Source organism: Sus scrofa, chromosome 6 (assembly GCF_054392235.1).
Source record: "Sus scrofa isolate SSC_HxYL_T2T_F1_AM1 chromosome 6, Sscrofa_HxYL_maternal_Yorkshire_Landrace_v2.0, whole genome shotgun sequence".
NCBI classification, from domain to species: domain Eukaryota; kingdom Metazoa; phylum Chordata; class Mammalia; order Artiodactyla; family Suidae; genus Sus; species Sus scrofa.
In genome coordinates this window covers 116,187,904-116,215,592 of record NC_139388.1, presented here as the reverse complement: position 1 = coordinate 116,215,592, position 27,689 = coordinate 116,187,904, and the positions used below count along the sequence as shown (strand labels likewise).

At 38.4% G+C, this 27,689-nt stretch overlaps 1 protein-coding gene across 12 annotated transcripts in view; it reads left to right on the top strand.

The window, feature by feature from the left end:
- Window positions 1-27,689, top strand: part of CHST9 (carbohydrate sulfotransferase 9) — a 268,368-nt gene that overhangs the window by 10,829 nt on the left and 229,850 nt on the right. For 8 of the 12 annotated variants that reach the window (XR_014807755.1, XM_084964385.1, XM_021096199.2 and 5 more), the window contains exon 1: window positions 2,647-2,903. The gene's annotated coding sequence lies outside the window, so the exon portion shown is untranslated. Of the gene's footprint in view, window positions 1-2,104; window positions 2,263-2,351; window positions 2,482-2,646; window positions 2,904-27,689 lie in introns of those variants that run through there. The other 4 variants (XM_084964386.1, XM_084964383.1, XM_084964391.1 and 1 more) reach the window with 2 other exon arrangements.

The window sequence follows — 27,689 nt, the reverse complement described above, 5'->3', positions numbered from 1 at the left end:
CCCTGACTTCTTTGTACACGACTTTCATCAACTCTCAGCACCTCACTTGGGTCTTTCTTGATATTATTAGTTACCCTGTTTTCAGTATGAAGTTGGCATTTCTTATACTTAATCCCATGATATCTGCACTGTGTATGTTTCACAAATAAACCTATGAATGATGAAGTCCTGTTTCCACAAAGGCACTCTTGGCATCACTCGTTATTTTTATTTATTTATTTATTTTTTTTGTCTTTTTGCCTTTTCTAGGGCTGCACCTGCAGCATATGGAGGTTCCCAGGGTAGGGGTCTAATCGGAACTGTAGCTGCCAAGCCTACACCAGAAACACAGCAATTCGGGCTCTGAGCTGCATCTGCAACCTACACCACAGCTCACGGCAACGCCGGATCCTTAACCCACTGAGCAAGGCCAGGGATCAGACTTGCAACCTCATGGTTCTTAGTCAGATTCGTTAACTACTGAGCCATGACGGGAACTCCCATCACATGTTATTTTGAGATTAGATGTAGACATTTCTTTTATGACTATAATTGTTGCCATCCTACACATTAATGAATCAGTGATCCATAGGTTCATACTTGCCTAGAAACAGTCAATAGCTAAACATTTTAAGAAATTCAAAGAACTGAACAAAATCAGTAGACTGGAGAGTTTAGAAACGTGCTATGAACAAACATTTCAGAAAATAATGCAGTATGTAAAAATCAAACTAGTTTAACTACAGAATTTAGGATGGTGCTATTTCACTTAACCATCTAATTCCCATGCCATGCCATAACTATATAATCAAATGCCATGAGAAGATACATATGGGCGCTTGGCATGCTTTTAGAGGTGATTCTCCAATCCTTTATTCATCAAGATTGGAAATTCACAAAATCTAATTTCCTTAGTCATTAAAATATTTTTAATGGTTTTGGACAGAGATTTAGGAGTGGAAGACAACTCGCAGTTCAAAGTATTTAATTTGCTATAATAAATGAATGAAATAGGTTCTAAAGACTGGAAAATCCCACAATGGATGGCAATGCCTAGATGCACATCAGTCAGGCAAATTCCATCAGAATTGACCTGACCATGTCCAGTTTCTTTAAGAATTTAGAAACAATAAAGTTATAGTGATATTCTTGCTTGACTACTTTATTTTACAAATGAGAGGGTACAGGCCACAAAAATTATATGGTTTGCAGAGGCAAGAAATAAAGAGTTCAGGTCTCCTGAAGCAGGTTGAAATTTCTTCACTGCTCTGACCTGAAGGACAGACACAACTCCAAGAGTTCATAGAACATGGAATGACACTCATGAGACAAAAGCAAAAATGACTAAGTTACACTGGTTAATTCATTCAACAAGTACTCATCAATTTCCAGTTAAATAAAGTTCAGGGACACTACCTTGTTTCTTTAAAAGTCCAACCTCAGAAAAGAGGTTCTTTCATATGATAAGCAAGGACTTCAATGCAGCATAGACAGTATCTGAGTTAAATGTTAATAACAAACCAGCAGAGGTACAAATTAAAAAAAAAAAAAAACTCTTGTAACAAAAATAAATCAGGCTCACAACACTGTAAATCAACTATAATTTTTAAAATGTAAAAAAAAAATCATTAGGCTTTGTTTAAAAGAAACCAGAATCAGGCAAGCAAGTCCTATAATAATATTTTTTCACTGAACAAAATTTAGTAGCACCAGATGTCTTATCCCTAACCCACTTGTAAGAATAAGACCTACTGAAAATGTAGAAAGTTGATAACATCTTCGTTTTAAAAATGTTTATATATTCTAGTATAGCAATGAGATAGGTTTAGCCACTTGCTACTTTTTAAGAAATAGTTTTTCTTCCTTAATGCATGGAAACTACCTGCATGCAAAGTAAGCAATCAAGGGTTATGTTAATTTTATTTGCCCTAGTTTGGCCAAATTGTTGCCAGCATAACATTTGGAACTAATTTTGAGATTTCAGAGGAGTTTCCTTTAATGATAAGGAAAAAAAATAGGTCCTAATCTTGGTCTGCCAACTTCAGCTTGTTTGGATTTTGCAGTGTGTGGCCTGAGAGATCTACAGTGTCTGGGATATTGTCAAGGGCCACTTTGCTCCTTTTTTAAGGAAGCCCTTGCCTTACACAGACCTGCTACTGAACTCGCCTTATAGCGCACACATCCTTACTGGACTTTACTGACCTATTGTTTTATATACAGATAGAGACATAAGTATAGATATAGATCTACATATATATTAATAACAATACATATAATAGAAAGGTAGATCTGTCTGTAAAGCACAAGAAATTCTAAAGACTTTGGAGCCAATGCTTTGCCATAACCTACTAACCTATAGATTTGTCCTTCAGGTGTTTCTAGAACACTTGGAAAGGATCGGAAACCGGGCAGAGCTGAAGAACAGAAGGTGACTTAGGAAACGGCGGGGATCTTCACTCCCTGGGGCCCTAGGGCAAGAAGAAGGGCGAGCGGCCAGCAGAGGTAAGGCCAGAAAGTGAGAGGCCGTGCAAGCGCGACAAAGACCGAGACAGGAGGTCGGCGGGCTGGCGCGCGGCTGGGGAGGGATGGGGGGGGGGGTGGGATATGAAGGAGGGGGGCGGAGCCGCGGTGCGGGAGGGGCTGGGGGCGCGGCGGCGGCGGGAGCTGGAGCACGAGCGGCGGGAGCCTAGGAGGCGCCGCAGCCCCAGCCCGGCGGTCAGGCGAGGGCGAGCGCCTGGCTCCGCGTTGCCCCTGCTCCGCGCCGCGCTTCTGCCCGCACCGCGCTTCTGCCCACCCCGCGGCTCGCGGCGGGGCGGAGTCTGCAAGAGTTTGCCCCGGAGCTCGGGGAAGTTTCCCGCCGCAGCTCCCGCACGAGCAGTACCTGCCGGCGCCCGGCGCCTTCCGCTCCCCTCGCTGCTCGTAAGGTAAACGCCCGGGGTCGGGACCTGCGGTGGGGAGAGGGTTTGGAGGGGCCGAGATTGGGGGGAGCCACTGCACCCTTGGTAGGAGAGACGTCTGGGTGGGCGGGAAAGTGCACCCTCACCTTAACAGGTACTTACTTCACCTCTGCTGACTGCGAAGCATCTTTTTCTTTCTACCCGTATTGCCCCCTCCCCCCATTTGAATCCACTCTCCTCACTTTATTGACTGTGCTGAGGGCGGAAGGAGGGGGTCCGGGCGATGGAGAGGGTTGGGAGGCTTGGAGAGGGGAGGCGGTGAAGGACGGTCCCTGAACTTGGGGGCTACCTGTACTGGATTTCTGGGCCCCGGCAGGGCACCCTGGACTCCGGGATTCTAGTGCCAGCCCCCACTCGGGGCAAGCCGAGGTTGGTGAGAGGACACCAGAAGGAATAGTCTTGCGTTTCTGATGCCGGTTTATCCGGTGCTCCAGCGTGTTTGGCGGAAAGATGAGCATCTTCACTGCGATGCCCCATTTTGCATCGATCCCAAACTCCGAGACCACGCCAAGGCTCTTGCGGCCAGTGTGGGAGGGAAGTGAGGAGCCCAGGTTCCATCCGGCCCCGGCAGAGGGGTTAGGGGTGATCTGGGAAAGAGGCTCGAGGTGGGGTGGGGAGAGTGGGAACTGCGTGGTTGCTTTGTTGCCGCCGCTGTTACTTTCACGCGGGTTACCCGCTCCCTTTTCTGCCCGGTTTGAGCATCCTGCTTATCAGCATGTTTCTCCTAGAAGGCTAAAAGGTGTTATGTTTGATGCCTGTCAGGAGTTATTTCCAACTAAGTTCACAGGAGCAAAGCCAGAGCGGCCACTCGCCCTCCCTCCTCTTCCTGCAGGTTCACCCCCAACTCCCTCTGACCAGCAGTTCCCAGGGTTTTCAAAGGGATAGGAAGTAAATTATATAGAGTGTGTGTTTGCGTGACTTTTTCCCTGTGATGTTATCACGACCAAATAAAAACACTGAGGATGTTTAATAGGACTCTTCTTTGGCAGTTCTTATAGTAATTCAGAGTATTAGTCACCAGTATTTATTTTGCTTCAATTTAGCCCCAAACATCACGTTAATCTCTATATATACAAATTTATCTGTATTTGTAGTATTCTATTGGGTTCAAAGGAAGTGGACTTCTTTTACACTGATATATATACACACATCAAAATACAGTGTGACCATAAAAAATCATTTATCTGGCTTCCTAGTTTGGTGGCTTGGCACCTGCCAATTCCAGTACATAATCATAACACCATATGCCTGTCTACCAAATTGAGGATAAGGAGAATGTTGTTTTTCCTGGGCAAGGGTACCCTGAACTGTCCAATTGTATTATTGCTCCAAGGGTTTTTCAGGGCTGTGGTCAACGTGAATCAGACATACAGAACAAAATTACATTTCCACCCCATGCATTCGAAAAGGATCCAATACCTGGGCACGGGTAGTTGACTCATGATTGAGGAAAAATTAAAGTCCTCTCTTCACTCAGACAAAATTCGATTGAATATAGTCAATAAGAAATAGCATGCATTGAATGCCCTGAGAAAACAAGAATTTTCCTCTTGCTTCACTTGGGTTTTATCTCCTATATTACAGTAGCATCCTCCAGAAAAGGAGCCTTGCAGATAGTTGTTGGTATGTACTAACTAAAACACCATATTTTTTAATACAGAGGCTTGGTGACAGTCCAAAACCATAAATGTTTTAAATCATTAGCAACCATCTGTTCTCTTCCACTCACTTAAAGCACAGTGTTTTATTTTCACAGGTATCAAAACATGCATCCTCCTTTCATACATTTCCACGAACATCCCCAGAGCTGTAATGGTATCTGATCTTGACCCCAGTTCAGAAACTATGGTGTTGGGCTTATTACACTATAAACTCCTCTCCTTTCATTTTCAATGAAAGAAGAAATCAAAAAAGTTTTTAAAGCCTTTGGCAAGGCTGGTGTATACTTCAGTGAAATCTCATTGCTTTTTTTTTTTTTTTTTCCTCCACCTTTTTGTTACCAGAGAGAAGCTGAGAATTAGTGTAGCTGCAGGCATCTCCTAGTGCCATTCTTTCTCTTTGTTCCTGGTCATAAGGGTAGCATTTGGTGCTCTGAAGCAGTCCATTAAACAACCCCATGACTCCAGAAAATTAGTGGGATTTCTGGAAAACTAACATCACCCCAGGAAGAATTGACAAAATGGGAGACTAACTTAATATTCCAAACCCCAAATTAAGTAGGCCTAAGACATACACATTGTTTCCCGCACAGATACTGGGTATGCATAGGATATATATAGGGTATATATAGGATACGGATAAAATGTCTGTCTACATAGTATTCTTTCTATTTGTGTTTGGGAATCTGATTGAATTATTAAATAATCAGCAGATAGAGTCCCACCCTTCATTTTGTTCATGTCCTCATTAAAGCAAGACTTGAGATTTTGAGTCTTCCCCCATCCAGAAATGCTTTCTCATTTGGGAATGTTTGCTGTAACTGGAACAGCAATGTTAAGATATCCTTATCACTTAAAATTAAGGTGCGTAATAAAAATATTGTCCCTTCAGTGTGGCCAAAATGTTGGGAAATTCTTTTTACTCCACTCTGGGTGTAATGTCCCAAAGAGCTTTTATATTTTCAAGGAAAAAGATATTGGTAGTCTGGCTCACACTTTGCAAATAACTGATATGTACTTGGAGAGTATCAAGAACCAAAGAAAAGTGGGGTGTCTGTCCTCTTACCTGCTACACTGCTCTGTAGGGTCCTTGCCCTGAAAGCCTAAGATTCCTCTGACTTGCTACTAGGATAACACGGAAAGGAATAAACCCAAACGGTAGATAATTTTGAAAGTAAAGTTACATTTAAAAATATGGTCTAATTTCAACCTTTGGAAAAACATTAGGATGTGTTACATCTTATTTTTCTTTGTACTAAAAATGAATTACTGAGGGGAAACAGTTTCATCATGTATAGTAAGCACTTTGAATTATTCATGTTAATGAGAAGAGTAGAGGCAAAGATAATCCAGAATCGTGGAGATTTAAAAAGTCATTTGTGTTTGTCTTTGGACTGTATTGCATGTTTGACTGGAAAAAAGATTTTCATTGTGATTGTGGGCAAGTTGCCTTTCTAATTATTTCGTTTTGTTTAGGTTAATTTTAAAATGAGCTTACAGATCTCAAACACCAAAACAGATTTATGGGGAGGTGGGGCACCTGGGCAGCCTGCCCAGAATCTAGCTGGGTGACAGAAATAAGCAAACCTGGTATGAAAACTTTGCAGTAAATTAACTCACAGAGAGGTAATCAAGACTTGATTCTATACCTGCTTAAGTAATTTGTGTTAAGGATTAGATGTGTTCCTAGGAAAACTGAAGTCCACTGATCAAAATTTGAGAAATTCTGGAGTTCCCTTTGTAGCTCAGCAGGTTAAGAACCCAATATAGTCTCCATGAGGATGCGGATTTGATCTCTGGCCTCACTCATTGGGTTAAGGACCCAGCATTGCTGCAAGCTGCAGCATAGGTTGCAGATGTGGCTGGGATTTGGCGTTGCTGTGGCTGTGGTGTAGGCCTGCAGCTTCAGTTCTGTTTTGAGCCGTAGCCCGGGAACTTCTATATGTATCATGTGTGGCCATAAAAAGAAAAAAATTTTTTTGAGAAATTCAATGTCACTTTATATGTAATAGCAGTGATTAATATGTTTTTAAAAGATGATAGTAGGTGCCCCTGAGAACCAAATAGGGATATTCTGATGTTTAAATCTTATTAAATTGAATTTTTAAGCATGAGGTTTTCCTAAAGCATACATGTGTGTATGTGCCGAGGTCATTCTTATAAGCCTGACTTATATACATAGGTCCCAAAAAGTAGTAGCAGCAAGTTGCTGTCTGAATAAGGGGCTTGGCCCATTTGCTCTTTGGACCTAGGCTCCAGATCAAAAATTTTATCAAAAAGAAGCTCTCAAGCATCTATTGTTACCGAGGCCCTGGTTAGATAAAATAGTTGAAGTTCAGCAAGACTGCCAATTTAACAGATTTCTATTGTGTGTTTCAAAAGCTCCAGGGCGAAATTGGTTGTGGATGAAATAGTTACTTGAGCAAGAAGTTGATTCACACCATAGCACATGCTCTTAAACACCTTGTCTGTGGTCAGCGTTCAGTTGTATATAGACTTTGTCGAATTGTTATTTCTGCGGACTGTTAGAATTTAGAAAACCTCTATGGAGAAGGTTAGAGCTGGCAAAATTTATGATCGGAAAGGCCGATAGATAAGATCATTTTTATTTCAGGAATTCAAAGCAGAAAAGAAAACTGTGACTTTTACAGCAGCGAGCAGCGTGGTCCTAGAAAAGGAGATGGTCCCTTCAGATGGGTGACTGTGTTCACCAATAATCATCATCACGATCAATGCGCTTGCTCCATGCTTCTTTTTGGAGGAAACGTTTTTGTTTGTTATAAAATGTGGCGTTTTTTAAACACTTGGCTAGACTAAGTACTTAAAGTTTTTTGTGGTTGGAAATATAATTGAGACCCACAGGATATATTTTATGTACATTTGTCAAAGGAATCGATTTCTTCTGATCAGTGCCTAAATTTTAGAGTCAAAATTATGCATTCGATGATAGAGCTGGAAAGGACCTTAAAAGTGATTTCTTCCAATTTTACAGTGAAGGAAACTCAGTGATCCTGGTGAGCTGCTAAAGGTCGCCCTGGTGGTTAGTGGCAGAGCAGAAACTGGAAACCTGATCTCCTAAGTTCTCTTCCAGTTCCCTGGTCTTAAGTTGTGTAGCTGGGAGTTGGGGGGGTGGGGAGGAGTTAACTCTTTCAGGCCATTAAGGTATCAGCTGTACACAGTAGTCATGAAATGAAGTGGTACCGAGGTACCTGCAGGAGGCTAGTGATTGCTCTATCTTCTGTCTTTCACCAGGGACCAGACTGTGGTCCTCAACCTTTTGAGATTTTGTCCTCTTTGTAATAACAAATATTTCCTGCCACCCCCTTCGTATCTTGAATTGTAATTCGTCAGTAATATAATCACTGAATATATCTGTCATGAAAAGGAGCAATAAAGTAAAAGTAATTTGTTGTGCACTGTGCGTTTTGCTACACTAATATTAGGGGGTGACTTTGCTGGAACACGTAAGGAAGAAATCAGAAGCTTGCTTGTGGGTATGTATAATGGATAAATTTGGATTTAAGACAAATAAAAACATCAGAAGACATTCTCTGCAAGAAGTATAGGAAGGGCAATATAGGATGGGAGACTGGTAGGTGCAAACTATTGGGTGTAAGATGGGGCTCAAGGATGTATTGTATAATATGGGGAATATAGCCAATATTTTGTAATAACTTTAAATGGAAAATAACCTTTTAAATTGTAGAAAAATAAAAAAAATTAAAGTAAATTAACAACCATAATTTAAAAACCCAGGAGGAAAAAGTCATTCTGATTTAAAAAAAAAAAAAAAAAAAAGAAAGTACTGGAAAATCAAAGGGGACTAGACTGAAAGTAGTGTTAGGATAACTGCAAGCCAGGCATTTGTATATCATAACAGAAAGAAGAAAATGATGGTAATTGTTGTAGGGAAAACACTGCCAAGTCAAGTTATAGATGGTTGGAGTGAAGAAAATATGGAAGTATGATATTTTGCAAACGAGAGAGTAAATACTATTAATATACTTCCACCCAAATCCCCAAACTGCTTTATGCAACATTTTCCTGTTGTTACTAATGTGAACTCTACTTCAGGGGACTCTGCAGGCTACCCACTATATCATCAATAATAGCAAAATATTTCCACAATGGAAATTATTAATGTAGTGCTGATATTGCTTTTTTTCAGTTTATTTTCAAGTAATATTGTAATCTATTAACTCTAGATTTAGGAGAAAGATTATGCAAGATGATTGAATTATTCACCACAACAACCTTGTAAACCGCTGGGCTAGAGTTCCTGTTCTGGCTCAGTGGGTTAAGAACCAGATTAGTATCCATGAGGATGTGGGTTCCATCCCTGGCCTTGCTCAGTGAGTTATGAATCCGGTGTTGCCACAAGCTGAGGCATAGATCACAGATGCTGCTCAGATTGGGTGTTACTGTGACTGTGGCAAAGGCCTCAGCCGTGACTCCCATTTGACCCCTAGCCTGGAAACTTCCCTGTCCCACAGGTGCGGCCTGAAAAAAAGGCCAAAACACCAAAACCAAAACAAAACAAAAAAACCAACACCACTGGGCTTTTGGTGGAAATTCTTATAAAATGCTTAGTTATGCTTATATACCAGATTCTACAGGTTGGTATTCATTATAAGTTTAGTTCAGGGATACAGTGCATGTTGTCTGTAATATTTGGGAAAATTCTTCATTATGTGGTGCTGTCCTTCCAAACCTCCCCCCCCCACCCCCCGCAAAGCCAGCAGAACTCCCCTCACTTATTGTGACAAACCTGAGCCTCCCCAGTCGCTTCCAAAATAGTCTCTAGGGTTGGTCTGGCCGGGATGAGAGTACAGAGCTAGATAAACAAGATTCTTATGATGCCATGGGTTATTTTTCCTGCCCCTACTCAACCCTTATTTAAATGGGACCATCGCACTTGTCCACTGGTCTCTATCCTCAGTGGACCAGGATTATAAATTTTACTGCCCATCAAACTCAAGCTCCTATTCTGATCTTTTTGTTTTTGTTTTTGTCTTTTTTGTTGTTGTTGTTTTGTTGTTGTTGTTGTTGCTATTTCTTGGGCCGCTCCCGCGGCATATGGAGGTTCCCAGGCTAGGGGTCGAATCGGAGCTGTAGCCACCGGCCTACGCCAGAGCCACAGCAACGCGGGATCCGAGCCGGGTCTGCAACCTACACCACAGCTCACGGCAACGCCGGATCGTTAACCCACTGAGCAAGGCCAGGGACCGAACCCGCAACCTCATGGTTCCTAGTCGGATTCGTTAACCACTGCGCCACGACGGGAACTCCTATTCTGATCTTTTTCTCCCTCTCACCTTTATAAAAATTTACTTCTTCTGGTGCTTCTTTCTCTTAGGAATCTATCTTTTATGGGTGACTATGAGTGTTGAAAAACTAATATACGGCTCTATTTTACTTCTCCCGGACTTTAGCCTTGTGTAAAGGCATATCTCCAGAAAGCATTGAAGCCTTTCATATGTAGAGAGAGACATTACAGAATTCACACATATGTATATGTATGTATAGATAAACGTGTTATATGTGTATATGTACATGTATACACACAGATTTCAGGCACTGAAAAAAACAGGAAAGGAAGTATTATTTGATACTATATTTTTAATGCCCTTGAAATATGCAGAAAGAATTGCACAGGTCCAATATTGGAAGTTGCACCGTAAAACATAGTGCTGTGAAGTTAGGTTCATAGCAGAGGCCCAAATCTGTTATCAATGCAAATAAACAGTTTTTTTTTTTTTAAGAGAAAAAAACATTTTAATAAATGCAGGAAAAGTTTTCAATAATATTTAACATCTATTCATGACAAAATCTTAGCAAAATACAAAGAAAAATGAAATTTCTTAACTTGGTGAAGGAAAATCTACTAAGATCCACAGCAGCAAATAAACAGTTGCATTAGAATTTTTTGTACTACTTGAAATAAGTGTGTTCTGTGCAGGCATATAGGAGTTGGAGGGGTGAGGCATAGACAGCAGTGTTTTCTGTCCTAGATATATTTAGTCTATGAACTGTTGCCACACTCAAAACCCACCATCTCTTCTCTTTGCATAACATATGGTATTTACAGAGAGATTAGAGGATTTTGAAGATTACCCATATATACACAGCCTACCAGAGTGTAGGATCCCGGAAGCAAGAGGAAATTGAGAGTGAAACTCAAATTTTCTTAATTCTAATGGTCTACTAGACCATAACATAAGACCTGCTCTTGCAAACTGAGTTATTGGAAAATGTCGTTTCAGTATTAGCTACAGCAAACATCCTGAGTTTACCAAATTTTAAGGAAGTTTTTTTTTTTATATTACTTCCCATTGTAATAAGAATCTAAGATGTCTTTTATTACCTTGTATATCTTATTCTCCCCCCACTTTTTTTTTTGTTTGTTTGTTTTGTTTTTGTTTTTGTTTTGCTTTTGCTTTTTAGGGCCATACCTGCAGCATATGGAAGTTCCCAGGCTAGGATTTTTAGGCCTACACCACAGCTCATGGCAACACCAGATCCTTAACCCACTGAGCGAGGCCATGGATCAAACCAGCATCCTCATGGAGACTGGTCGTATTGGTTTCTGCTGCATCACAATGGGAACGCCTCCCTTATTCTTTTTAAAGAAAGAAGGGTTTTTTTTTTAAGTATTCTTCAATTAAGATTGAAGTCACAGTGTGTTGGTGTGCATGTATGTGTGTGCATTTGTGTGTATGTATGTGAATAACAGTAGCACAAATCTCTACATAGAAAGGCCTGTTTTACCCATTCAAGACAGGCAGCTTTTCCTACAAAAGGGATGCAGCAATTGTGCAGAATACAATCTGATCTATGATTGTCTTGCCATATATTGTTCATTCTTACTGGGAGCTTCTTGGTCAATTGAATGGCCTAACATTCAGCCTCAGACTGACCCCTAACTTGATTTGGTCCACTTTTGTTACGACTTCTGATAAGAGTCTAGTGATGCAATGGGAGTTGAGGGAAGATGAAATTGAGGTAGTCGGATTGAGGATGGTGATAAGGAAAACAAGGAGCTTCTTTCACTGGAGCAGCACATAGATCTATATAGGCAGCGAAATTTTATTGAAATAGCTGCCTTTTCTCGTTATGCTTTTTATTCGTGCACGGAACTGAGGCAACAATTGTGCAAGTAAAACCCTCCTTCCTCTTTGTACCATTAACAATGCCATGCAAGAGAGAACCTTCTTTGTCAGAATAAACAAATATGACACGTTCCAGTCATAGTGCCTCCTTTTACCACAAGACCTCAATATTCCCCTAAACTGAAATCTAAAACACCAAAGAATGTCATTATGAAAAGGGAAAATATACTCAGGTAACACAGGGAAAGAAATTTCAGAAGCGTCTGTTGGATACATGTGAAAATGGGAAATCAAATAAGACAGTTCTGTCAATTCAAATGGAGAATGTAACACTTACTACTCCATTAGTTTCAAGAGAAAGAAGCTCAAAGCTCACTTAGCTTTGTGGTCATTTCATTGTCTTTTTTTTGTCACCAAGGAGATTAGAGCTGTGACCCCACACTTACAGGTTACTTGAAGCAAATATTGTATGAAGATTTAGATAACATGATGACATTGAGTGTATATACCTTAAAAAAGAAATTTCAAAATTAAGATGTAAGCACAATTTTTAGAAACATCTGTCTAAATAAATTTGATTTTCCCACAGCGCCCTTGAATAGCAGATTAGAATGAGGGTAATTTACTCCCTCCCCTCAAAAATCAATTTTCTCAAATATTAAAAAATGCTCAGGTGTTAGTGACATTGTTGGATTAAAAGCAGTAACTACCAACACTCTTTTTTTTTTTCTTTCTAGGGCCACACCCGTACCCATGGCATATGGATTTTCCCAGGCTAGGGCTCCAATTGGAGCTACAGCTGCCAGCAACGCCACAGCCACAGCAACGCCAGATCCAAGCCATGTCTGTGACACCACAGCTCACGGCAACACTGGTCCTTAACCCACTGAGCAAGGCCAGGGATCGAACCTGCAACCTCATGGTTCCTACTGGGATTCATTTCCACTGCGCCACGATGGGAACTCCCCTAACACTCTTTTACCTTCTAATATTTGCTCTGTTTCCTATTAGGAATTTTTACCATTAGATAAAGAGATTCTATTACTGTGACAGGGTTGGCATTCAGCTGGGTGCACTGGTGTGGCCTTACAAGTTATTTGTGGCTCGTGCCCAAGGTGTACAGAGTGTGACATAATTTAAATATTAATTCCGTACTTACATGCTCACTTTTGTGACTTCACTATAGATAGATACATAGATAGATGCTCTCACTTGCTAAATATACATATATATATATATACACATAGATATCACTTGCTAAAAAGTCTAGCAAAATCATATTTTCAAGATTTTATAGATCAGGGAAATATAACAGGATTTAGAATAGAGATGGGTTTGCAAATTACTGAACTCTCCATAGAAGAGGTTGTCCATCTAGTACCTTAGAACTTTGTTTCACCTTGAGTTTTCCCAACATACACACACCATGTACTAGCCAATAGGATTCCTTGAAGTTATTGGTGTGTGTTTTGTTCAGAACATTCTGTAAAACATAATTAAAGCTCAGAAAATCTCTCTAAATTCTCCACATGTAGGTCCAGCTCTGTACTTGGCATGTCTTCTTGTCAGTCTTAAACATCAAAAGAAACATGGTTGAAAACACCCTGTGATCTCTGCCCATTTCACCTCAACCTCTAGAGTCCCCAGCTTTCAATCTGGATTTTGTTTTTGACATTCTTTTTCCTCCACCCCATATCAAAACCTTCCCGTTCCCCAACCCCTGCACCGCACTGCACAATGTCATCAGTTGTAACCTACAAAGGGTGTTACACATCTGCCTTAGAACATCACCCAAGTCTAAACTTTCACCATCCATCGTGTAGAGAACTACAGGGATTTTATAACTGGTCCCCTGGCATCTGATGTTGCTCCCCTTCCAAATCCGTCCTTACCTTTGGTAGGGTGCCAGAGGAACATTTTTTTTTTTTGTAAAAAATAACTTTATTGAGATACAGTTCACACCATATAATTCACCCATTTACACATGCACAACTCAATAGATTTTGTAATTCATGGAGTTGTACAACCATCATCACAAACAATTTTAGAACACTTCATCATCCATGTATGCTTTAGCTGTCATTTCTCCTACCCTTGATTCCCCCATCTCCACCAGCCTTAGGTAACCACTAATCTACTTTTTGTCTCTGTAGATTTTCCTAAACTAGATATTTAACACAAATGGAATAATGTAATGTGTGACCTTTTGTGACTGGATCTTTCACTTAATGTAATATTTTCAAGATTCATCTGTGTTGTAACTTCTATCAGTACTTCATTCCTTTTTATGGCTGAATAATATTCCGTTGCATAGATATACCAGATTTTTAAAAATTCCTATTCATTAGTTTATGAACATAGGAGTTATTTCCACCTTTGGGTATTGTTTTTGGAAGGCAGCTATGCCAAACTTTATGCAGAGGAGCTTTTTTGAAATGCAAACACGGTAACTATTACCCCTTCAACTACACATGCCACTTAACTGGATTACCATTGCTTTAAGATGAAGACCAAAATTGTGCACCTGATTTTTTAGAAAGCAGGTGAGGTCAGGCTCCTCCAGTCTCATCTCTTTTGGTGCCTCCACTCCTTCCCTCAGCTTCAGTTCCCTGGCTTGCTTCAGTTGCTCTTCCTTTCCATGCTCTATTCCATCCTCACACCTGTAAACACACATGCCCAAACCTTACCTAGTTAACTCTCAGTTAAACCTCAGCCATCAACCCAAACATCACTTCCTCAAATGAACCATGTCTTCCCCCTAGACTGAGCCAAATTCCCGTGTAACACACACATTTGTATGCATACATATCTCTTATCACAGATAGTTGCAGACTCACATTTATTTATTAAACTATCTAATTAATTCCTAAGGGAGAGACCTGTCTAGTTTTCTTGGTCCTTATATTCCTGGAAAATACGACAGCGGACACTCAGAGTGGGAGTGTAATGAGTATTGCATAAATGTTGACTAGGCATCCTATCTTTAGCCCCACATGTCCACGTGCAAACACATATGCAACTCACAAACACATGCTCACATCCACCCACACACTCCAATAGAAGTAATAGATGACTTGCAAGCTATGAGGCCCCATTTTTAACTTTCTTTAACCTCTCCAAATATCACACTCCTCTTTCTTCAGTTTCTCTTTCCTATCAGTGATTCATTCAGACGTGGCTTCAATAGTGCTATGTTCGCTTGCAAAGTGAGGTTGGTCTGTTGAATTTCTTACCAAAAAAAAAAACCCCAAAAGGCCCATGCATTTCTTTACATTATTTCCTCTCACATGTGAAGCCCCTTGATAAATTCAGGAATTTTAAAAGGCTTTACAGGGGACTTATACTGTGCTGTTTGTGCATATTTTGCCATTAATCAGTGATCAAAGATTGTACCATGTTGGAGAAAAGAAAAAGAAAATCCTTTGGAGGTAATCTATCCATATGATTTCCACTTGGAGGTAAAAGAAATAAAGGAGAACAAAAATTAAAATAAGGATAAATATATGAATTTGAAAGAGTAACAATCTGTTATAAAATTAAAAGTCTATGTTTTTAAGAATTGCGCAAAGGTTTCAAATTATGGCTAAAGAAGAGACCCATCAAACTGATGGGCACTTACTGTGTTCTGACACTATTCTAATTATCTGTGCCTAAATTCAAATTACTCCATTAAAATTGAGTTAGTCTCCTTTTTATTTAAAGCCTTTTTGGTTGAACTAATTTAGAGAAGAATCTGCTAAGCCTGGGATATTTTGTGCCAAAAAAAACAAGGAATTGCTCAAAAGCCGGTGGGGACACATCAGAAGGACATAAAAGCCAGATTTCAGGGATACCACTGGCCCAGTTTGGGATCACTTGAACATGAAAGTAGTAATGTATGTTATGTATTAGAGGACATCGAATAAGATAAGAATGCAGGAGCCCATGATGTGTGTGTGTAGCGTGCAGATGGGGGTGGTTAGAAGGAAAAGCTCTGTTTCACTAAGGAACAGAAGCAAATGATTAAAAGAAAAGATAGAATTATAAAGTCACCTTTTTGTGACTGCTAGTACAAGAATAACCAAAGAATAATCCAGTTAGATGAATGGTTGATGCGGACAGGACATTCACACTAACAATACAGTTCAACCCACTGATTGCTTATTAATTACAAAGAGGGGAAAATACCTTTGCAGGAAGATATCTGGCAGACACCACCTTAACCAAGTGACCACCCTGGCCATCACCCATAGTGGGACAAACATGTACCTTTTGACAGGACACACACGTGAGGTGGGACAATCCCCTCTGAAGTTATTTCACCAGAAATGTTATTCCTGAATCTAATCTTGAGGAAACAATCAGACAAATCCCAACTGGTAGAGATTCTTCAATGTAACTGATCTGGGCACTTCAAAAACATCAGTATCTTAAAAAAAAAAAAAAATCCTGGAAAACTGTTTATTGTTAAAAGAGACTAGACCACATGACAACTAATTGCAAGGCATCCTTCCTGATTAGATTGTGGATGAGAAAAAAAAAAAAAACTATAAAGGGTAATATTGGGACAGTCAGAAGGAATCTGAATCTGGGCTGTAGATCATATACTGTATTACACCCATGTTGAATTTCCTAATCATGTTGAAGTCATGTCAGACAATGTCTTTTGGAGAGAAGATATATTTAACAGTATTTAGAGAAAAAAAATCTCATGATCTCTGCCATTTTCTTTTACACAGTATAGAAAATAATGTTTTAAATATGGGAAAGAGAAAAAAGAAAATGTGGCAAAATGTTAATAATTATTTAATCTAGCTGAAGATTTATAATATTACTGCTAATTTTCTGTACATGTTTTTCAAAATAAAAATTGGGTGAAACAGTCTATGATTTTAAACCGACTATCCAGCAAATGAGATCATTTGTCCCATTGTGTCGAAGTGAGCTAGCATGCTGAAAGCAGTTTAATTGGTTAGCTGGTCAAGTGTCCAGTCTAAAGTATCTACATATCTTCAGTCAGCATTCCATACTACTTCATAATTTATATTTAAATACTTATGAAAAAGCTATCCTTAAAAATATGTTAGGCAATATAGGTAAGAATACCTATAGGATAATCTCAGTAAATATTACATAAAGTAGTTATTTTTCTCATTTTTCAGTTATATGAGAACTTTTCAACATGTGACATTTTAAAGGGAAATCAGGCAACTTGGTAATTTGATTTTTCTTCTTCCATATCTTTGCGTAAACATTTGGTGCTTGCCAAACACTACTAAAACAAAGTGTAAGGTTGCTGACAGTTTTCACTAAAAGGTCTACAAGGTAGCAGAATGCAGTGTGCAGTGTAGAATAGATTTGGTCACAAGGCCCCAGTAAGATTTAGGATCCATTGTGATTCTCAACTGCACGTTGTCTAGAAGGCAGGCAAGCATGATTAGTGTTTATATATTAGCAACAGGTACTTAAAGTCCAATACCATAGATTTACAAATACCAGAAAACAAAGCTCTCTATTTAGTCAGTAAAGTGAGAGTAGAGTCTATATGAAGCACAAAGTAAAAGAGAATAAATTTTTTTTTTATTTTATTATTTTTTTTTTTTTGGTCTTTTTTTTTGCCTTTTCTTGGGCCGCTCCCTCAGGTATGGAGGTTCCCAGGCTGGGGTCGAATTGGAGCTGTAGCCACCGGCCTATGCCAGAGCCACAGCAAGGACAGATCCGAGCTGCGTCTGCGACCTACACCACAGCTCACAGCAATGCCGGATCCTTAACCCGCTGAGCAAGGTCAGGGACCGAACCCACAACCTCATGGTTCCTAGTCGGATTCATTAACCACTGCACCATGACGGGAACTCCTAAATTTTTTCAAAGTTACAAAATTTGTAATAAAAAATGATCTCTTCTGAAAAATTTCATCTTCAAAATAAGTATTTAAAATATTCCTCCTACCATCTAATTGTATGATGTAATATCTGAAGCCGGGTCCCTGTGAGAATACTTTGCATAAATACTTTTCTGATAACATTTAGGTCTGCTGCCATATGTACCTTTTACATTTCTAGAACAAGTGGAATGGTTCTTCCTGTATATGATTTAAAAAAAGAACTTCTAGATCTTCTTATATCTTATGATACAGTAAACCAAAGATAAGAATATTAATAGAGCTCCTTCCCCTTATATTTCATATGATAGTTCATAAATTATCATCAATTCTAACAAGCAGAAGAAGTTTGAGTTTCTGAAAAATCTGAAAGAATCTACCTCCTGATACTGCCAGTTTATAATTCCTTGAGGCTAAATTTCGCTGTGATAAGAAATTAGACTTCATCCTCAGCTTATATTAAGACAAAGAATAATCAGTTTAAACTTGGAATTGTTTTTAACAAAGGAGAAATAGTAAATTATTATGAGGAGAGATTTGGTTCTTGAAAAGTCTTAATTGTCTTCAGATAAATGTAATAATAGCTTAGTTTTTATACCCCTTGTCCCTCTACCCCCACCCCCACCCCAAGCTTCTCACATTTATGTCAGGAGTAAAACAATGGATACCCGTACTACTTTGACGATAGAATTTTAGGACTTTAGAGAGCTGGGTGAAACTGAATTTTGTGATCGCATTGTATTGTTGATACATTTTATTTCATTTTTTAAAAAGTTCTAAGACCATGAACAATATAAGTTAAAATTTATTTGAATTTATAGCAATAGGAAAAGTGAACTTCCATATAGAATTTGGCTTTAAAAGCGAGCAGCTATGTGAACAATTTGTGTAGGTAATTATTAGCTGAAAGCTATTTGTAGTCTAAGTTTATTGAATATACACATATGATAATAAGACTTTGCACAAATAGAACCTTTTGATAATAAATCCACGTGAAAGACGGTGCCTTGGGGAATAATTCTAGATATTATAAGTATATTGAATTCCCTGCACACAGGATGCAGAACTCTCGACCAAGTATGTAACTATTTTTCATTCATGATGCTTAATAGGTCATTTTACTAAGGCCTCAGAAAAAAAAAATCAGTATAACAAACAGTGGAAAATGTGGTGTTCTATTTGTGCCTATGTTCCAAACATTGCAATCACAGAAGAAATAGCAAAGCAGAGCCCTATAACCTGTCATCAGAAGTGAGCTAAACTACACTGAAAATCACAGTTATCAAAAATAAATAAATACCTAATCATTACCTGAGATGTCTTCCTGTCATTGGGTATTGGAATCCCTGATTGTTTGCTTTTGTGATCTACTCACTTGCTTAGAAAAAGCACTTTGGCAGTAAAATAAAATATAGCAGAGCTTGAGTTCTCTTTATGAATCCTGCACATTTATAACACTTCATGGAACTATGCACCCCCCCACATCCTGTCACTTTTACTTCATGTTAACAAAATGGAAATACAATGAAGGATCCCTCTAATTGCCTCCCTTTACTAAAGGTTTTTGTTACAGTTTTATTCTTATGCCATATTTCATATTTAAACGAAATCAGTGCTCAGAGTCAGTGCTTTCAGGACTGTTTCCTTCTCTGAGTTACTTTGATTCATTTTGTGGATGGCTAGATTTCATCATCAAGGAGTTTGTTCCAGGAGGGTTCATGTGCACTATGCTTCCAGGATCTTTGCCTGCTTGATCCTTATCCTCCACCTCCTTTCCCCTTGCCCTGTACCCCTGTCTCAAGTTCATAAGCCATTTTCTGATTTGCTTTTCATTTTTGGGGGGGGTGGGGTGGGGTGGGGCAGTGGTGTTGTGGAATGGCAGGAGCTGGTGGCATGGGCTGTCTGCACTCCATTGTGGGTCTGGTCTAGAATACCGTCTCTCAACCCACTGTTCTCTTTGCCCTCAAGTTTAAACAGTCAAGGCCCTAATTCTGTGTTGTGATCCAGCAAGTAAGTACATGGCTTGCCTTCCTTTGTCTCCCCCCTGTTCCCCTCAGCTTGGGAGACAGTCCATGGCTAATAAAAATAGAAGGTGGGTGTGTTATCTTCTCCAGCCCTATCTCCCCGGTCATTCTTTGAGTAGGGAAGTTTCATATTCCCTACAGCCTACTTGTAACCTAGATGTCACTGTGCCAATCTAAGGTCTGGGGACAGGCTTTTGAGACTATGATACTATTTTTAGGCAAGTTTATATCCATCTCAAGGCTTGAGCATGTATGTGAATTCTCATCCTCTTCTCTTGTTTCTCTCCAGATTTACAGAATTTAGGGGCAGGTATGATTTAGTTAGTAGTTTTGAAGTTGTCTTTGACCTATTTTTTAATTGAGTTGTTTGCTTGCTTATTGTTGAGTTTTAAGAAATTTTTGTGTATTTTGGATATCAGTCTTTATCAGCTATATAATTTTTACAAAATTTTATCTCAGTTTGTGACTTGTCTTTTCATTCTCATAATAGTGTCATTTGCAAAGGAAAAATTATTAATTTTAATGAAGTCCAGCTTATCAATTCTTTCTTTTATGAATTGTGCCTTTTGTATTGGATCTAAAAGTCATCACCAAATTCAAGGTCACTTAGATTGTCTCGAATTATCTTCTAGGAGTTTTATATTTAAATCTGATTCATTTTGAATTAATTTTTGTAAAGGGTATAAGTTCTATGTCTAGATTTATTTTTTTGCATGTGCATGTCCAGTTTGTCCAGCACCATTTCTTTTTTTTTTTTTTTTTTTTTTATTTTCCCACTGTACAGCAAGGGGGTCAGGTTATCCTTAGATGTATACATTGCAGTTACAGTTTTTCCCCCACCCTTTCTTCTGTTGCGACATGAGTATCTAGACATAGTTCTCAATGCTATTCAGCAGGATCTCCTTGTAAATCTATTCTAGGTTGTGTCTGATAAGCCCAAGCTCCCGATCCCTCCCACTCCCTCCCCCTCCCATCAGGCAGCCACAAGTCTCTTCTCCAAGTCCATGATTTTCTTTTCTGAGATGTTCATTTGTGCTGGATATTAGATTCCAGTTATAAGTGATATCATATGGTATTTGTCTTTGTCTTTCTGGCTCATTTCACTCAGTATGAGATTCTCTAGTTCCATCCATGTTGCTGCAAATGGCATGATGTCATCCTTTTTAATGGCTGAGTAGTATTCCATTGTGTATATATACCACATCTTCCGAATCCAGTCATCTGTCGATGGACATTTGGGTTGTTTCCACGTCCTGGCTATTGCAGCACCATTTCTTAAAAAGACCATCTTTGCTCTGTTGTATATCTCTTGCTCCTTTGTGGAAGATCAGTTGACTATATTTGTGGAGGGTCTACTTCTGGGCTTTCTAACTTTTTCCATTGGCTGATTTTTCTATCTTTTCTTCAGACCACACTGTCTGGATTACTGTATCTTTATATTAAGTTTTGGGTAATGTACCCAACTTTGAAGATATTGCAATGTGGTGTTTTTTGTTCTAAACTTGTATTCTTGTATATATTTGTATTATGTTTTGAAGGCTTTTCTTGTCATAGTTCAAATTTTCACAAAGTTTGGAAAAACCACCAAGAAGAAGTAAAAACAGGAAAAAATTAAATGGAATCTCTCTAAAAATTTTGTGATCTAGAAATTAAAGTTAGGTAATGTCACAGTCCTCCAACTTTGTTCTTTTCCTTCAATATTGTGTTTACTGTTCTGGGTCTTTTGCCTCTCCACATAAACTTTAGAATGAGTTTGTTAGTATCTACAGCAGTATAACTTGCTGGGATTTTTATTGGGATTGCAGTAAGCTATAGACAGTTTGGAAAGAGCTGATATCTTGATGGTGTTGAGTCTTCTTATCCATGAACATGGACAATCTCTTCATAAATATAGTTCTTTGTTTTCTTTCATCAGCATTTTACACTTTTCTTCATATGCATCTTGCACATGTTTTAAAAGATTTATACCTAAGTTCCAAAAAAAAAAAAGGAGTTCCCTTTGTGGCTCAGTGGTTAACAAATCTGACTAGCATCCATGAGGATCCAGGTTCATTCCCTAGCCTCACTCAGTGGGTTAAGTATCTGGCATTGCTGTGAACTGTAGTGTAGATCGCAGATGTGGTTCAGATCCCACATTCAGTGGCAACTGTAGCTTCGATTGGACCCCTAGCCTGGGAACCTCCATATGCTGAGAGTGCAGCCCTGAAAAGACAGAAAGACAAAAAAAAAAAAAAAAAAAAAAAAAAAGATTTATACCTAAGTAATTGGGGGATGCTAGTATAAATTATATTATGTTTTTAATTTCAAATTCTACTTTTTCACTGCTGATATATAAGAAAGCAATCGACTTTTGTATATTAACCTTGTATCCAATAACCTTACTATAATCTCTCATTAGTTCCAGGAGAGTTAGAGGTCAGGAACTCAGAGGATATATTTTGCAATGGAAAGAAGGAAATAACTTGTAACCCTACAAAAGGAAGTTCTCTGTGGTTGCCTGAATGGCCAATTAACAGTAAATCAGAATATTTCAGGGTTGATGTCCACTTTTATGAGTTCCTGAGATGTGGGTAGATGATGTAAATATAGTTGTCAGTGATGAAAAATGGAATGTTTTAAAACAATGAGTCCATTATATCTTTTTTAGGTTTTCAGTTTATTCACTTAGCTCTGACTTTTGGTAACTAATCAAAATATAACTTAGTTTATTTTGAGCAACTTTTAATAAATTTCATAATTTTGGCATCACTCTGTGTAAGTTTTATTTGAGGAATACACCTAAGTTTAGGGAAAACAATGTAACTTGAGGACAGACAAACCTGAAACTGGATTCTGGCTTTGCCTGTCCTATACCCTTTCATATTTTGGTGTTTTCCTCTCTAAATGGTCTCTAACCAATAGCCACATTTTAGAACTTGGTATTTTAGTTAAAGGCTTCATCTGTTGACTTTCCACCATGATAGAGGAGAATTTTGTCCTTTTTCCTTTTTCCTTCCTCTTCTTACCACATGTATTCATCCTTATCCTTCTCAACACTCCCATCTTCCCAATAGTGATAGCATTTTTTTTTTTTTTTTGAGATACATGTTCAGTGTTTTGTTTTGTTTTTGCTTTTTAGGGCCGCACTCATGGCATATAGAAGTTCCCAGGCTAGGGGTTGAACAGGAGCTACAGCTGCAGGCCACAGCCACAGCAACATGGGATCCGACCCGCGTCTGCAACCTACCCACAGCTTATAGCAATGCCACATCCCCAAACCAGTGAGCAAAGCCAGAGATCAAACCTGCATCCTCATGGATACTAGTCCGGATATGTTTCCTTTGGGCCACAGTGGGAATTCCCATGTTCAGTGTTTTTGTTGTTAAGACTATGTAAATGTTATCCACAGCTTAGCCATGCAGTTTCATCTAATTTTTTCCCTTCCTGCATTTTCTGTTTTCCTGAAATTCATAGTGACTTTCTCTTTCATTTGCTTAATGTTCTAAATTTTGATCATTGATTCAGACAAACTGTTCATCATTGCCTAAATATTCTGTCTAGATGTTCAGAAAAATCAACCAGTCTACAAGCTTTAGCTTTCTAAAAAGTTTCTCCGATGCTTCTCTCCTGCTCCAGTTTGATCTCCTCACCCTCTAAAGTTGTATACAGCTGTCATCTTTTCACCATTTGCCAGAAATTTCTCTCTCTCCTTTTCTGGACCTCCTGTTTCCTGTATCTTATTTTTACCTCTTGTCTTAGTCCCTTGTTTTGTCAAGTCCTCCTGTAGCTTTTAGAGAGGTAATTAAAAAAAAAAAAAACTTGTCTGAATGACAAAAAAATTTTACCCAAGTTTCATTGATTGAGATGTTGATAGAATTTAGTAGCATTTAATAGAATTTTAAGTGAAAATGATTTTCCTTGAGAATTTTGAAGTCATTCTTTTTTTTTTTTTTTTTTCTTTCGTTTTAGGGCCCTACCAGTGGCATGTGGAGGTTCCCAGGCTAGGGGTCTAATTGGAGCTACAGCTGCCAGCCTATGCCACAGCCGCAGCAACAAGGGATCCTCCGAGCCTCGTCTGCGACCTACACCACAGCTCACGCCAACGCCAGATCCTTAACCCACTGAGTGAGGCCAGGGATGGAACCCGCAACCTCATTGTTCCTAGTCAGATTCATTTCCACTGTGCCACGATGGGAGCTCCTTGAAGTCATTCTTGCTCCTTTTCCTTTTTTTTTTTTTATAGACTCCAGTGTTGCTATTGAAAAGTCTGATGTTATTCTAATTCTTGATCCTCTGGATGTGATCCACTTGTTTCTCTCTGGCAACACATGGAATCTTTTCTTTATTCCTAGTTTCTGAAACATCTATACGATGTCCCTTGGTGTGTTCATTTCATACCCATTGTGCTACATACACAGGATCCCTTTGTATCTGGAAACTCAGTGTCCTTCAATTCCCTGAAATTTTCTTGAATTCTTTTTTTTTTTTTTTGTCTTTTTGCTATTTCTTTGGGCCGCTCCCACGGCATATGGAGGTTCCCAGGCTAGGGGTCGAATCGGAGCTGTAGCCACCGGCCTACACCAGAGCCACAGCAACGCGGGATCCGAGCCGCGTCTGCAACCTACACCACAGCTCACGGCAACGCCGGATCAGCCACCCACTGAGCAAGGGCAGGGACCGAACCCGCAACCTCATGGTTCCTAGTCGGATTCGTTAACCACTGCGCCACGACGGAAACTCCCAAATTTTCTTGAATTCTATCACCAATGATCTCCTTCCTTTTCTCTTCTCAGTTTTCACTGCCTGGACCTTCTCTATTATTCAGATTTTGAATCTCCTAGATTGATCCCATTCCCTGGCTTTTTTGGTTTGTTTGTTTCTTGTCTGGTTTACCAACTCGTTGTTCTTCTACTCCATCTCCAAGAAGTCATCTTAATGTACCTTCCAACTTGTGTGTTGAATTTTCATTTTGGTTGTGTTTTTCATTTGCAAGAGTTTTTTGGGGGGGTTGTTTTGGAGTGTTTTGCTCTCTGATTTCCTTTCTTTTTTTCCCCCTAAATATAGGGTCCTGTCCTGTTTAATAGAACCAGTCTTTTATCTAAGTATATAAAGTTCTTCTGAATTTTTTCATTAGTTTGGGCCTGTTATTTTCCTATTCTTTGTCCCGCTTCTCTTCTGGTTATTTTATTGCCTTTTCTCTTACATTCCCTCTTCTGGGGAACCTAGTGTACTTTTCCTGGGTTTTGTAACATGCAGCATCTTCTTCTCGTTGGTATCTGTGGAAACAGTTTGATGTCAGCATTTCTGATCTTTTAAGTTGGTTATCACTCTTCTGCCTGCATTTCATATTCTAAAACTTTATTATTCTCTCTCTCTAGTAATTATCTCATCCCTTATGTCTTTTAATTTTTTCTCCTTTAGTTTCTTTGCTTTCATTTTAAAGGGTTTTGAGAAGAGAATACATGAGTTCAATCTGCCCCTTTACTAGGTTTAACTGAATATCCTCTTCATTGATTAGTTAACTAAATTAATTGAAAGTAACCAGTACAATAATAACATTAAAAGCATCACTAATTGTTCATAATTTTGTGGCATCCTTCAGGTTCACAATACTCTTTACATATTTTGTTGTATTTTCTGCTTTTTATGGAATGTAAATTTTCAGAGTTATATATTATTCCTGCTTTGCTTTGTGGGAATCATTTCAGGCTTTCCAATGTAACTATACTTATTTCAATAACTACCTTATGGCAGTTACTTTGCTATTTTAATACAAGCACTGTTTTGTGGTGTGTTTTTTGGAAATGCCTTAAGAGCTTACTACATGATTTTTGTCAGAATATACTCTTGCCAGTTTAATTTATTTTTCTTTTTTAAACCAAGATTTGTAGATTAGCACCTTTGCTGTTTCACTTCATGTTGTTTCTCTATTAAATGGTTGCAGGCAATGCACAGATGGGCTAGAATGTGAAAGAAGAGCAAAGAGATGGAGTGTGTAGTAGAATTTAATAAATATTTTCATGAGATTGCTTGAAGCCAGCCTTGAGTGCTTGGCTCAAAAACTTTACTATCTATAAGAAACAAATCACATTCATTTTAGAATATACACGTATTTCTGTTGTTTTATGGAGTTTTATGTTAGCCTTAGAATTTTACTATTTTATGGGAAGCAGTATCCTGTCTATGAGAGACATTATACAATAGCAGCATACCAGATGTATAGATAATATATAATGAAGGGGAAAAATCAATCTTCCAAATAGGTATTGACTGTCTAGCTAATCATTAATAGAAATAACTACCCAACATATCTGGCATAAGGAAGCAGAATACTCTATAAATATAATACCTTTACAAAGGTTTTATTGTTCCTATGATGAATAGAAGGAATTTAGATGTAATATAATATATAGGTGACAGCATATACAAGATATTTTATCTAGGTAACATCCAATAACAATAGTAATAATAAAGTAATATGTTTTATTGTCTCACTGTAAAAATACTAATTTGAAAATATATCAAGACAATTTGTTGGATATAGAACAATGCCATATTTTTTATATAAATTATTTGTCACAGGAATTTGTTGTACTAGAAATAGTCTTATCTATTGGACATTAATTAAGTACAGATATTGCTATTTTATTGTAAAAAGTAACATTCCAAAACCAATTTGATCCATTCTGTTTTATAGTGTAGCTAACATTCTAATTTGAACTACTGTTTACTCTTAAGTGGAAAGATCAAGATGACTTCCTAACATTCTGCTGCCTGTTGCCTCTTCAGTGATGCTGGGTTATTTTTGTGTGTTTGTTGTTGGATTGTTGTTGGTCCAGTCCTAACGAGGGGCAGAATGCAATTCTACCCAGTGACCAGCGAGGCTGAACTGCAATATTGAGCAAACTATGTTCCAGCCGTTTTATAACCTGCCCTTTTCACTTAAGAAGGTTATCATGAATATTTTTCTATGGTTTTAATTATTCATCTAAAATGCTAGTGTTATGTTTATATAATAGTTAATTACATGCCAAGTTTTGTTTTTTTTGCCTTTTGAGTTCTTTTGGAAGTAAATATATTGTTTTAGGGATTTTAAAGTTCTCTCACTCTCTGGTTCTCTCTTTCACTCCTACATTATCCTGTTTTTGAATCATGTCACTTTTTTCAGACATAATGTCCTGCCAAACCCACTAGGTTTTATAATTCCATTATGTATTAGTCTATCTCCCTGATAAGCAACTTCCTCTTTTCGTTGATATGAAAAATTCATGTCCTGCTATCATTGAAACAGAAAACAAAAATTTTAATTATTGTATATTGCTTGTTTACATAGTACCCACAGTACCTCATTATTATTTCAGGTTCAAGGGTGTAGGAATAACAGTTGTATGTGCAAGAACTATCTTTCCCTCCTGTGCACTAGTAAAACACATACCCTTTTTCTTTTCTGACACTTCCTATTCGTAGTTGGAATAGAAAATTCTCGTCTTTTAATTCTTCTCCCCAAAGTCCTTTGGTCCTTTTTGCTCTTCTGTCAATAATTTCACGTTGACATAGCATCTTTTCTGGTCTCTTCTTTTTCCACTTTTGGAAGGGACCATATTTCATAGTTAACCTTCATGCCTACTATTCCTTAAATTCTTATTCTGTGTTTGTTTATTAAACTTCTTGTTTACTCTCTTACATGTAATAATATCCTGTCTTAGTTTCTTAATTACATGTTCTTTATGACATGTTTTCTACTTCACAGTCCTTGCCTTCAATATTTTTTTTTTAAGAAAGTCTTTCTCTTTTCCTGCCGTTTGGACCGAAGGAAACCCTTGAGGCTCTAACCTGTAACCTGTTTTATTCTCCCATTTTATCTGTGAATGCCCTCAAGTTTAGCCATTAGTTTTATGGTGCAGATTCTCATAACACTACCCATCCAGTCAATCACACTTGGATTATTATATCTACTTCTGAGCCTGGCATTTAAAGAAAAGCATTAGCAAACACAAATATGTCTGGAGGAGGATGATTAAATTGATTGAATACTTCTAAACCATGTCCCATAAGGAATGGCTGAAGGAATTGTGCATATTTATTGTTTATCTTGGAGTAAAAAAGATTAAGGGTAGACAGGA